The sequence below is a fragment of the Dipodomys spectabilis genome, unplaced genomic scaffold (assembly GCF_019054845.1).
Source record: "Dipodomys spectabilis isolate Male_0828 unplaced genomic scaffold, ASM1905484v1 ptg000105l, whole genome shotgun sequence".
NCBI lineage: Eukaryota > Metazoa > Chordata > Mammalia > Rodentia > Heteromyidae > Dipodomys > Dipodomys spectabilis.
In genome coordinates this window covers 536,369-547,468 of record NW_024870782.1, presented here as the reverse complement: position 1 = coordinate 547,468, position 11,100 = coordinate 536,369, and the positions used below count along the sequence as shown (strand labels likewise).

Here is an 11,100-nt window from a genome sequence, read left to right as displayed (position 1 = left end):
TAAGGGAAACCATGGGAAGTATGTTTTTGTGGGCCTGGCTTATTTCACTTAATATGATTTTTCCAAGTCTTTCCATTTCATAACAAATGGATCTATGTCATTCTTTCTGATGAGGCATAGGATTCCATTGGGTATATATACCACATTTTCTTGATCCATTCATCTACTGAGGGGCATCTGGGTTGGTTCCATATCTTAGCTATGGTAAATAATGCTGCAATAAACATCGTTGTGTTGGTAGCTTAGTATGGTTTTGTTTGTGATCATTTGGTAAATGCCCCAAAATGGGATTGCTGGGTCATAGGAGCTATAACTGGAGTCTTAGAAAAAATTATATTACATGAAGTAAGCCAGACCCAAAGAAACATAGGTCCTTTGTTTTCCTTATTTGAAATAACTAGTATATATCTGGGACAAGGATAAAAGATTATATGAAGTGAAATGAACCCCAAGATGGGGGTTTATAATCAACCATGTGATTTTTTTGTTTCTTTGTATGTTCCTCGCCCATGGTATAACCCCTGTTTTCACTGTATTTGATGTCGGTGCCCCGCATCTTGTATACACATTTCTCTAGCTTGGGGAGGAGAAGGGAAAAAACAAAATGTTTAAATAGGGATACAGGCTGAACCATTGTAACAATGACATGCATAAGAGACTATGTTGAGAAAAGAAATTTACAATTTAGGCAGGGAAGCAGGAAAGAGGGGAGAGGCGGAGTGAAGTTGTGTAGGTGGGAGGGAAGGGGGGGGTAGGGAAATACAGAGGAATAGGTAACACTGCTTGATAGAAAATGCGCTCATTGCAATGCTCAAGTAACTATAACCCCTCTATACAATATTTTTACAATAAAAACTTCTTCAAAAAAAAAAAAAAGAAGGTGTCATGTACACCAAGTATAGTAGTCCACTTCTGAAATCCCAGCTGATTGGGAAGAAGAAATGACAAGGATCGTGGTATGAGGCAAGACCACAAAAATAACTGCCAAGACAGCCATCTCCCATCTCAACAAATGAGCTGGCCATCCTGACTCACATCTGAAATCCTAGCTAATTATGTGGGAGGCATAGGTAACAAAGTCTCAGTCAATCTAAGATCACACCTGTGCAAAGTTCAAGATCTCAAGCAAATAATATGGACTAGAAGTATGGCAACAGTGGTTGAGCTGCTTGGTGCTATACAACAAAAGTCCTGTCTAGCAAGCAGAGAACTCCTGGATAGAACCCTAGTAATACTCCTCTCTCCCACCAAAAAGCCTAAATAAGTTTCTCCTATTTGAACATCTAATTTCCAGGCCACTGACAGTTCAGAGATGGTGATATTATCTTTAAAATTAGGTGTTCTAAAGAGACAAAGTTATTTAGGCTTTGAAAGAATTTAAAAGGAAGGAAAATGCATGCGAGTTTTGTTAGCTCCGTAATTCTTGAAAATATAAAATGCATATATCCATGTATGTATGTATATACATGTATGTAAATATATGTACAAGTAGTTCATCTCTTTTCTGTGTAGCAAATGGTACAAATGAATCTGCACAATCACTACTCAAAGGCATGAATAGACAAAGAGAAGGAGCAAAGAACTCATATTCAGGAATCTATGGCTAGCCAATAACCCTGAAAATTTTTTACATCAGTTTGCATGTGTCAGTTACTGCAGTACAAGGACAGTAAATGCTTAGGAGTAGAGTTGATGGATAATATGGAAGTGGGTAGTCAAAAGAGAGGTGAAGGGAGAAAAGGTAGAATGACCAAGAGGAATTGGAGGAAGTGCAGAGAAGAATCCAGTACATTTCCTACAAAATTATGAAGAGTGAAGTAAGATATTCATAGAGGAGGGACGGATGAGAATGTTGAAAGGCTTGGCATTGATCAAAGTATACTGTATGCATTAACTGATTTATTTAATGATAACTCATTATTTAATGATAACTCAAAATAATGATTAAAAATCATGTCCCTAAAATGTTATGCAATTAGAAGCAAAGCATGAGAATGTGCTCAGATCATCTCTAGTGTCTATAAATCTTTTTTTATTAGGATGAGTTTTAGAACAACAGTAATGTTGTTCAAATGCCTATCATCTGAAGAAAATTTAATGATTTCCAGCTATTTAAAATAATCATTTTGGGAGCTATGGCTCAAGTGACATTGTCTACCTCATGAGCAAAGCTCTCAGATATTGAATTCAAGTCTTGATCTCAAACTTAAGTAAAAACAATCAATAAAATCAAGCACTTTCCTGGGCACTGGTAGCTCATGCCTTTAATTCTAACTTTAATCAGAAGGCAGAGGTCTGGGGATCTCAGTTCAGTATCAGCTTGGATAGGAAAGTCTGTGTGATTCTTGTCTCAAATTCACTGCCAAAGAAAGCTGGAAGTGGATTCGTGTCTTGTGGCCTACAGCATAAAGCTCAGGAACAGAACTCAAGCCTTGAGTTAAAGCCTTAGAATAGTGCATATATATACACAAATGAAGTAAGTCACTCAAGTTCTCAACTTCCATTTCCCTAATCTTAACTCTAATCCTGGTCAAAACCCTAAGAGTAACCTTGATGATAATAGTAACCCAATCCTAAAATTAATGAAAATTACTCGAGTTTAGATACATACTTACAGATACCCATTGTCTTTGAAATGATTTGCAATTTTCTCCAAATCCTACAGATTCCCTAACTTGGACCCTGAAATCTATTTTGTTCCCTATTAGGAATCATTAACCTCAAATCCTCATATCATGAAAAATACCATAGTTTTCATTGATCTCAACTTTTACTGAACTCCTGTATATCCAAAAAGAAGCTGCAGGTTTACTGAAAATCTACTCTACTTGCAAACCCTAACTATATATCTAATCCTTTCTAGAAACCTAACTCTAAATTTAACCCTATTGAACCCTGAATAGGAAAATTAGGGAAACTAGTTTTTGTTAAATTTCGCACTTACATTACTTGAAAGTGTTAGTAGAAATTCAGTTTTACCTTAAAGCTTACTCTTCCCTAACCCTAAGCCTAAACTGAATTAGGAAAGTAAACCTAAACCTAGAACTAATGGCCTTTGGAGTCTAAAAGCCACACAAATACATTAGTTTTTATTCATCCTAACTTCAATTCAACTCATCTTTCTAAAAATAGCTTGTAGTTTCACTCATTATCTTGTCTTTATTGTAACCCTAACCCTAACTGGAATATTGATGTTAACCCTCACCCTAATCATACTCTAATCTTAATATTATTAGCAGTTTTCTATTTCACATTCATCCTAATTCTAACTCTACTTGTGATTCAAAGATTTACTTTCAGTTTGACCCTAATTTTTCCATTTTCCTAATGCTTACTCTAAGCCTAGCTGGAACTAAAACCTAACTTTCACCCTAATGATAATCCAATTCTAATGTTTAAGAAAAACACTCTAGCTTTTAATCATTCTAATGAATACTCTAGTTTTCACTCTGGAAATGAGTTTGTTTGCTCTAATTCCCACGAATTTTCTGACTCTACCTCCAAAGTTATCTTGTTCCCTAACATAAGCCATTATATTACTTGTCCTCAAATTCTCTTACCAGGAAAAATACTGTAGTTTCCATTGATTCTACCTTTTCCTGAACCACTGTATCTGAAAACAGTTTCATATTTACTTACCATCAAGTCCATTACTTAACGCTAACTCTCAACCTAAACCTGGCTGGAAAACTCTCATTAATCACTACAAGAATGATCACTGAGAAATAAATATAATGATAATGTTCTAGTTACTATTCAGCCTTGCATATTTGCTTCTACTTGTTAGTGAACACAATTTTATACTAAAAGCTTTCTTATATATAAATATAATCAGAAGAAATTACTGACCCTAATCTTAATCCAAATTATATGACAATACTAACACTAACACAAGTACACTAGTTTTCACTCATCCTTCCAAACATAGGTTGCATTTTTTTCCAATATCTTAGTCATTTTCTAACCCTAAACTTAATCTTTCTTAACTGGAACATTGAGAATAACCATCAGCCTTATTGTAAGTAGATTCTAATATTAATAGCAATACTCTAGTTTGCATTCATTTTAATTCTTACCAGGCTCATATTAAAATTTACCTTCAATTTGACCCTCATTTTTTTCTTCTTTACTCTAAGCCTAACCATGGCTGGAATCCTAACCATAACCTTGACACTAATGGTATCCCAATTCTAAAATTTATGAAAAATGCTCATTTTGTGGAATCTTAACTGAAATTCCACTGGTAATTCTTGAAATAAATTGCAGGTTTTCTGTAAACCCTAAAGATTTTTTCACTCTTAACTCTGAATGTATTTTGTTCCATAACAGGAATCATTATACCCATTGATCTCAAATCCTGATATTATGAAATACATTGTACTTCCATTATCCCAGCTTTTCGTGAATTCCTAGAACATAAAAAAAGGTTCAGCTTTACTTAATATTTAATTCTATTTTTTTTCTTTTTGTCAGTCATGGGGCTTGCACTCTGGGCAAGGGCATGATCCCTGAGTTCTTTAGCTCAAGGTGTGCATTTAACCAATTGAGCCATAGCACCGCTTTTGTGTTTTATGGTGGTTAATTTGAGATAAAAGTCTCATGGACTTTCCTGCCTGGGCTACCTTTGAACTGAGATCCTCAGGAAACAGCTTCCTGAGTAGCTAGGATAATAGGCGCGAGCCACTAGTTTAACCCATTTCTTGACTGTATCCTCATCCCCGGTTAACCAGAAACCTAATGCAAATCACATTCTGATTTAACACCAAATGGTTATTGTAAGGAAAATTGTCTAGATTCTATTCAATCGTACATTTTTTTTGGCTTCTACTTCTTATTGGAAAACTAAAATTTACCTTAAAGCTTATCCTTCCCTAACCCTAACCAGAACAAAAAAGTATCTCACACTTTAAACCAAATTGTATCTGAATGTTTAAAGTTAACACAGACTGGTTTTCATTCATTCTTCTTAAAATATGTAGCAGTTTTACACAATGTATTACATGTTTTTTTCATCCTAATTCCACTCTAACTGGCACACCTTGCCTAATCCTAAGCCTACATAAAACCGAATCATCATGTTAATAGCAAGCCACTTTTTTTCATATTTATCCTAACGCTTGCTTAGCGTGTAGGTCTAAATTTTATTTGCATTTTGAACATAAAATGTTAAGTGTTTTTCTATTTCCTGTCAGGTTTTATTGTTCATTATTTTTTTTAAAATTTTATTTTGTTGAAAAGATGCTTTAAAGAAGGATGTTACATGTGTAAGGTAAGGAGTATGTTTCTTGTTGAGCATTGTTACCCATTTCTTTCTTGTTCTGCCACTATCCCATCCCTCCCCACATCCCTTACCCCTCCCATCTCATGGTGTAAACTTCATTTTCAACATAGTGAATGTGAGTATCATTGTTGCAATGAGTCATCCTGTGATGAACCTAAATTTTCTATTTCTCTAATCCTAATTCTAATTTTGTCTGGGATCCTAACCCTAACCAAAATAATAATGATAGCTCAATTCAAAAGTTAGCGAAAATATTCAGGTTTTTATTCATCCTATTATTTTACTGTACATCTTGAATTAATTTGCAGTTCAGCTTAAATCTTCCAAATTAGTTTATATGCGCATGTATAAAGATTAATTTTATGTGAGAAACAGAAGATCTTTGGAGGAAGAAGTAATGAGAAGGAAATAGAGGGAGTATAATCAAATATGTTAAATATATTATGGAATTGTCACTTCTGACAATTAATATCCATTAACAAAATCACTAAAAATTAATAAAGAACACACAGCCTTCTAGTGTTCTTTAAGAGAGCCATGATCTGTCTTCTGAAAAAAAAAAACTCGTGTTAGATAAACTTCGTCCATGCATAATTTATATTGTTGGCCAATTATTTAACTTAATGAATATAAATTTATCGAATAAGATTCCATGACAAAAAATATAAAACAGTTACTTAGCAATTGTTTGAGAAAAAGTTATTGTCATGAGTTTTAGGAAACGGAATTGCTATTTCCCCACAAAGCAATGAATTAGGTTTACTAATCTAGTATTTGTAGTAAGTTTAGAGAACATAATTGGCATGAAAAACAACTAACTGTACATCTTGTTTCTTGAATGAGTGATATTTTAAACATTGTCTTTTATTCAAATAAATACTTAAGTTTTCATTTCAAAATAAGTGCAATTTTATCTCCTTTCAGAACAAATACTTACCCTGCAATTAAATGTACTAGCATATTTAGGTATTTAAAAGCTAAATTTTCTATGTTTTATATGTAACTCTACATATTCAGAATGACATGATTTTTTTATTCATAAATATTTAACCTCAGATTTTTGCTTCATCAATATAAATTGTCTCATGAGGTTGTAGTGAAGGCTCCAGTAACCAGAGTGGTCAAAAGCATTTACTGAATTCTAAATTTTAAATCAAATCATTTTTAAGCTTTGATAATATCATTTATTGTCTCTTCAGAGCAATTAAGCTAAAACAAATACTACTTTTTAAACATTTCCCTCACATTGTAAAGAATATTAACATAGGTCAAAAAGAGACTAATTATTTCAAACTCATCATATTTGGTGATCTTAGTGTGAAGAATGTAGAGAGTAGAAGGTCCTTATACTCAATAAATAGTTTTGGTAAAATTAAATCATATATCTGGATTTCTAATTTGGAGGTTAATCACATGGAAACAGGAAAATAATAAAAAAATTACTTTGGGATCAACAGAAAAAGATATTTGTGCATGTAACCACAGTTCCTTTATTAGTTTGTAGTTGAACACTGGACTTCGATTTATATCTTGGCTGTTGTGAATAATGTGAATAACAATGAACTACAGATATATTTATGAGTTACCCAGAAAGAAATAATCACACGAATGGTGGGTCAGATGATATTTCAATTTTGGATTTCTTTAGAAAAGTGCATAGTACTTTCTACAACGAGAACACTAACATGTATTTTGACCAAGAGTGTAGAAAATTTCCTTTTCTCCACAGTGTCGCCAGCCAACATTATTACCTTTTGAGTTTTTTTAAAGGGCAGGTTTTTACTGTGCACAGTATCCCAGACTGGCCTTAGGCTAAAATCCTTTTACTCCAACCTCCAATCACTTGGAATTACCAGCCTTTGCCACCACACCTGGTTCCTTGGATATTTTTGATAAGAGTTATAATAGTTAAGAAGTAGTATCATAGTAATTTTGAATTGCATTTCTCTAATGACTTCTGCTCACAAAGCATTAAGCCAGCATAGAAGTTGTATTAAATACAAATTTGTAAATCCACAGGCGATTTTCAGGGCTTTTTGGAAAACATGTCTATTCAGAACTTTTGTCCATTTTTAATCAAGTTTCTTGTTAATCTCATCTTTAATCTCTTTATAGAAAATCAATAATTAATTCAAGGTAGTAGAAATGAAAAAACTAAGCAGCTCCTAACATTTTTAAATTTTTAATAAAGTGATATTGCTTTAATCATTTTCTGTTAATGCTTGAGACTATATAACTCAATTTACAAGGCTATATATATTTTATTTATTTTACTTTGATTGTTCTTTCCAAAGCCTACATGACTGATTTCACTTGGTTTCTTTCAGTCTCATGTAGTTCAGATTTCAACCTGAAGAATAAACGGAAGGAAGCAAACAAAAATATAGTTCCCCTCATCTGATGATGCCTCTACAAGAATGAGGAAAGTGTTCATCCTTCTAAGGACCTATGATAGAATATCAAAAAGAAAATTTATTCTTCTAGGTCTTCCTTATCTTTGCGATGTAACTTAAATGATGTAAAACACAATATACTGTTCAGATACTTTTATGTTTTATCAGTTTTGCACATTTTCATATGGATTTCACCTCAGTCTACAACATTCCTTCATCGTTCTGTCCCTGATATTTTTACACTATGACTACATAAGATTACCTGTTTGATTTACAGCATGAGAAGTTATCCACCTTTCTTCCTTGGAAGCAGAGCATGGTCAATAGATATTACTTCTGGTTGCTCACACTACATGTAATGGTTTCTGTACTACTTATCACATTCTATTTAGTATTTAAAAAAGAATGCTGGCTAAACTCAAAGCTCATTCATAGGTTTATGTTAAGTGTTTCACAAGTTTTATTTTCTTAATTCTTAAGATAACATTTGCTATAATGCTAATGTTATTACCAGTTTAGTGTTAGGAAAAATTGTAGTAAAAGACAGTAAGTGCATGGCCCAAAGACACACACAGTGAGGAAGGAAATGAGTCAAATTTTCCAAAAGTCTTTCAGCAATACCAAAAGTGGGTAAAATCTCTCCATTCTCTTACACTCTCAGTTCAATATTCATATTGTCCAAGAAATAATAGCATAGCAAATATTGCCCATAGTGATTGTTTTTTGTCACATTTTGTCTTCAACACAGACTGTGTTGGTGAAATTTGGTTATCATGCACAGAGCTGAGCTTACAAATTGAAGTCGGAAGACAGCCAAATTTCTTCTGTCCCACAGTTCCAGTTTCTTTTTTAAAAAGTACTAAAATTTTTAAATATCATCACTTACTATCTTTTAATCTCCAAACGAATTAAATTGGCATATAATCACTCCAAAAGTCTTTCAAATTAGGTGATGATAAAACAGGATCCCATGAAATAAAATTTCTTTTATTTTTAAAATTATTCTAAAAGCCTTGTGCTTGGCTGGTCACCCTTACAATCCTATCTACTCTGAATATTTGCTCAGGAGACTGAGATCTGTGGATAACACTTGGGAGTCAATCAGCCCCCCCCCCAAAAAAAAAAATCTTCAATGAATTATTTTTCAAAATATTTAATTAACTAGCAAAGAGCCAGGAATTGAGATGTAGCTTATATAGTAGCTCACCAATCTATATAGGAAAGGCCTAGCAAGACCTTGAATCCCTGATTTTAAACTCTGAGCACACCAATATACATACATGGCGTGTGTTCGCATGCATGCGCGTGTTTGCTTGCGCGCTGCTGCACTCACACACACACATTTATTCAAATTACCTTCATCTCAGTGTTCTGCATTAATTTCTTTGTTAACGATATTATATGGGTATAATAGAGGAAATAAACTCTTCCATCTCAGAACATTTTTGTGTTTTTATTCTAATAATACTGTGCAGAAGGGTCAGATTTACATGAAAAAGGAGAGTATTACATTTCCTAACAAGCATTGTTACCTCCTCCTTTATATTTTCCCTACAATCCCTTCCCTCCCACCTCCACAAGTACACTCCCCTCCCCCTTCCTTCCTCTGCCTAAATTGTAAAGTTCATTTTGCAACATAGTGTCTTGTGCATCGCATTGTTACAATGGGTCAACCTGTATCCCTATTTGAGCATATTTTTCCCTTCCCCTCCCCAAATTAGAGAAGCATACATACAAGATGTAAGTGCACCAACTTCAAATACAGAGAAAACATGGGTTATGGCGTGGGGAGAAACATACAAAGAAACAAAAAAAAACGACATCACACATTATAAGTATGTTAGAAACAATAGCAAGAAACAAAAAACAACTTGTGTCCCTATCTTGGGGTTCAATTTCTTTAACATCATCTTATCTGGTTATATGCACATATCTTTTGAACTTTTCTGCTTATCCCAGACATATATTCGTTATTGAAAATAAGGGAAATCATGGGACCTATGATTCTTTAGACTTGGCTTACTTCACTCAATAAATTTTTTTCCAAGTCTTTCTATTTCCTAAGAAATTGGGCAATGTCATTCTTTCTGATGGAGGCATAGAATTCCATTTTGTATATATACCACATTTTCTTGATCCATTCATCTAATGAGATCATCTGGGTTGGTTCCATATCTTAGCTATAGTAAATAATGTTACAATAACCATAGTAGTGCTGGTAGTTTTAGTATGATCTTGCTTATGATCATTTGGGTAAATCCCCAAAAGTGGGATTACTGTGTCATAGAGGAGTTTTATGTGGAGTCTTTTGAGAAACCTCCATACTGCTTTCCAAAGTAGTTAAACAAGTTTACACTCCCACCAAGAATGCAGTACGATTCCCTGTGGCCACATACCTTTCAACATCTGTTGTTGTAAAAATATGGGCTCCATGGATTTGCATGTCATCCTCGTGCAGGGGGCATGCTAATCTTCTTTGTATCGTTCCAATGTTAGTGTATGTGATGCTAACTTGAGGACAGAACATTTTTTATATATCAAGTATATTTTTTTTTATTTTATTAAACTAGACAATTCAACAGAAAGTAAGTTAAAAAGAATTGTGAAATTTTAGAATCATGTATTTCTTTATAAGCACACATTGAAGAATAAAATCAAGATAGACATGTCAAAAACAAAATAATTCCAGAAATTTGTAGTTCAAGAGATGTGTAAGAGGAGGAATTCACTTATTCTATACAAGGAACCTGTCAAAATGAACATTGCAGCACGTGTTAAGGCTTGTTAAAAGTTTTAAATATGCTTAATTTTGGGATTTTGTTTATATATGCCAAAAATAGGACTCTTTGGCAGGTATAAAACTTTTCTGCAACGTATTTAAGATTTACGGTAGCAGACATTATGTACTAAGTATGTACATTTCAGATTTTAAGGAAACTTTATTAATGAGAATTTGCAAAGTCTTTGTGTAAAGAAGCAGAGTGAAGAATTAAGACTTTAACTACACAGTTTCTGTTAATACTTTAGGGATTCCTTACTTTATTTGTTAGCAATGAATAAATGATGATATAAGCCATAATGTACACATGTATGTTACTATTTACACACATATTCATACACATGTATACATGCACACATGGAGAAAGACACATAATTACAACCAACAAAAGTTTCACCAGTTTTTGAATATGCCTTAAACTGAATACTTGGAACAATATATATTGAAGATGTATTTGTCTCTAAGAGTTCTTTTACCACTCCTCTTATCTCTTAAAACTGGTAGTTTTAGAGAGATTTGACTTACAAAATGCAGTACAAGGGATAGCAAGTCACTTGGAAATCTCAATAAGTATAAGTCATATGGTGTCTCCCTGCTCCTCACAGAATGCTTACTTTTGTAGACACTCTCAACAACCAAAGTAGCAG

General features: G+C 33.4%; 1 non-coding gene across 1 annotated transcript; it reads right to left on the bottom strand.

Annotated features, from left to right (window-relative positions):
- Window positions 1-10,090: 10,090 nt before the first annotated feature.
- LOC122114070 lies at window positions 10,091-10,194 on the bottom strand. The gene has a single exon (XR_006148524.1). It is a non-coding gene; the product is annotated as a U6 spliceosomal RNA (small nuclear RNA).
- Window positions 10,195-11,100: the final 906 nt, after the last annotated feature.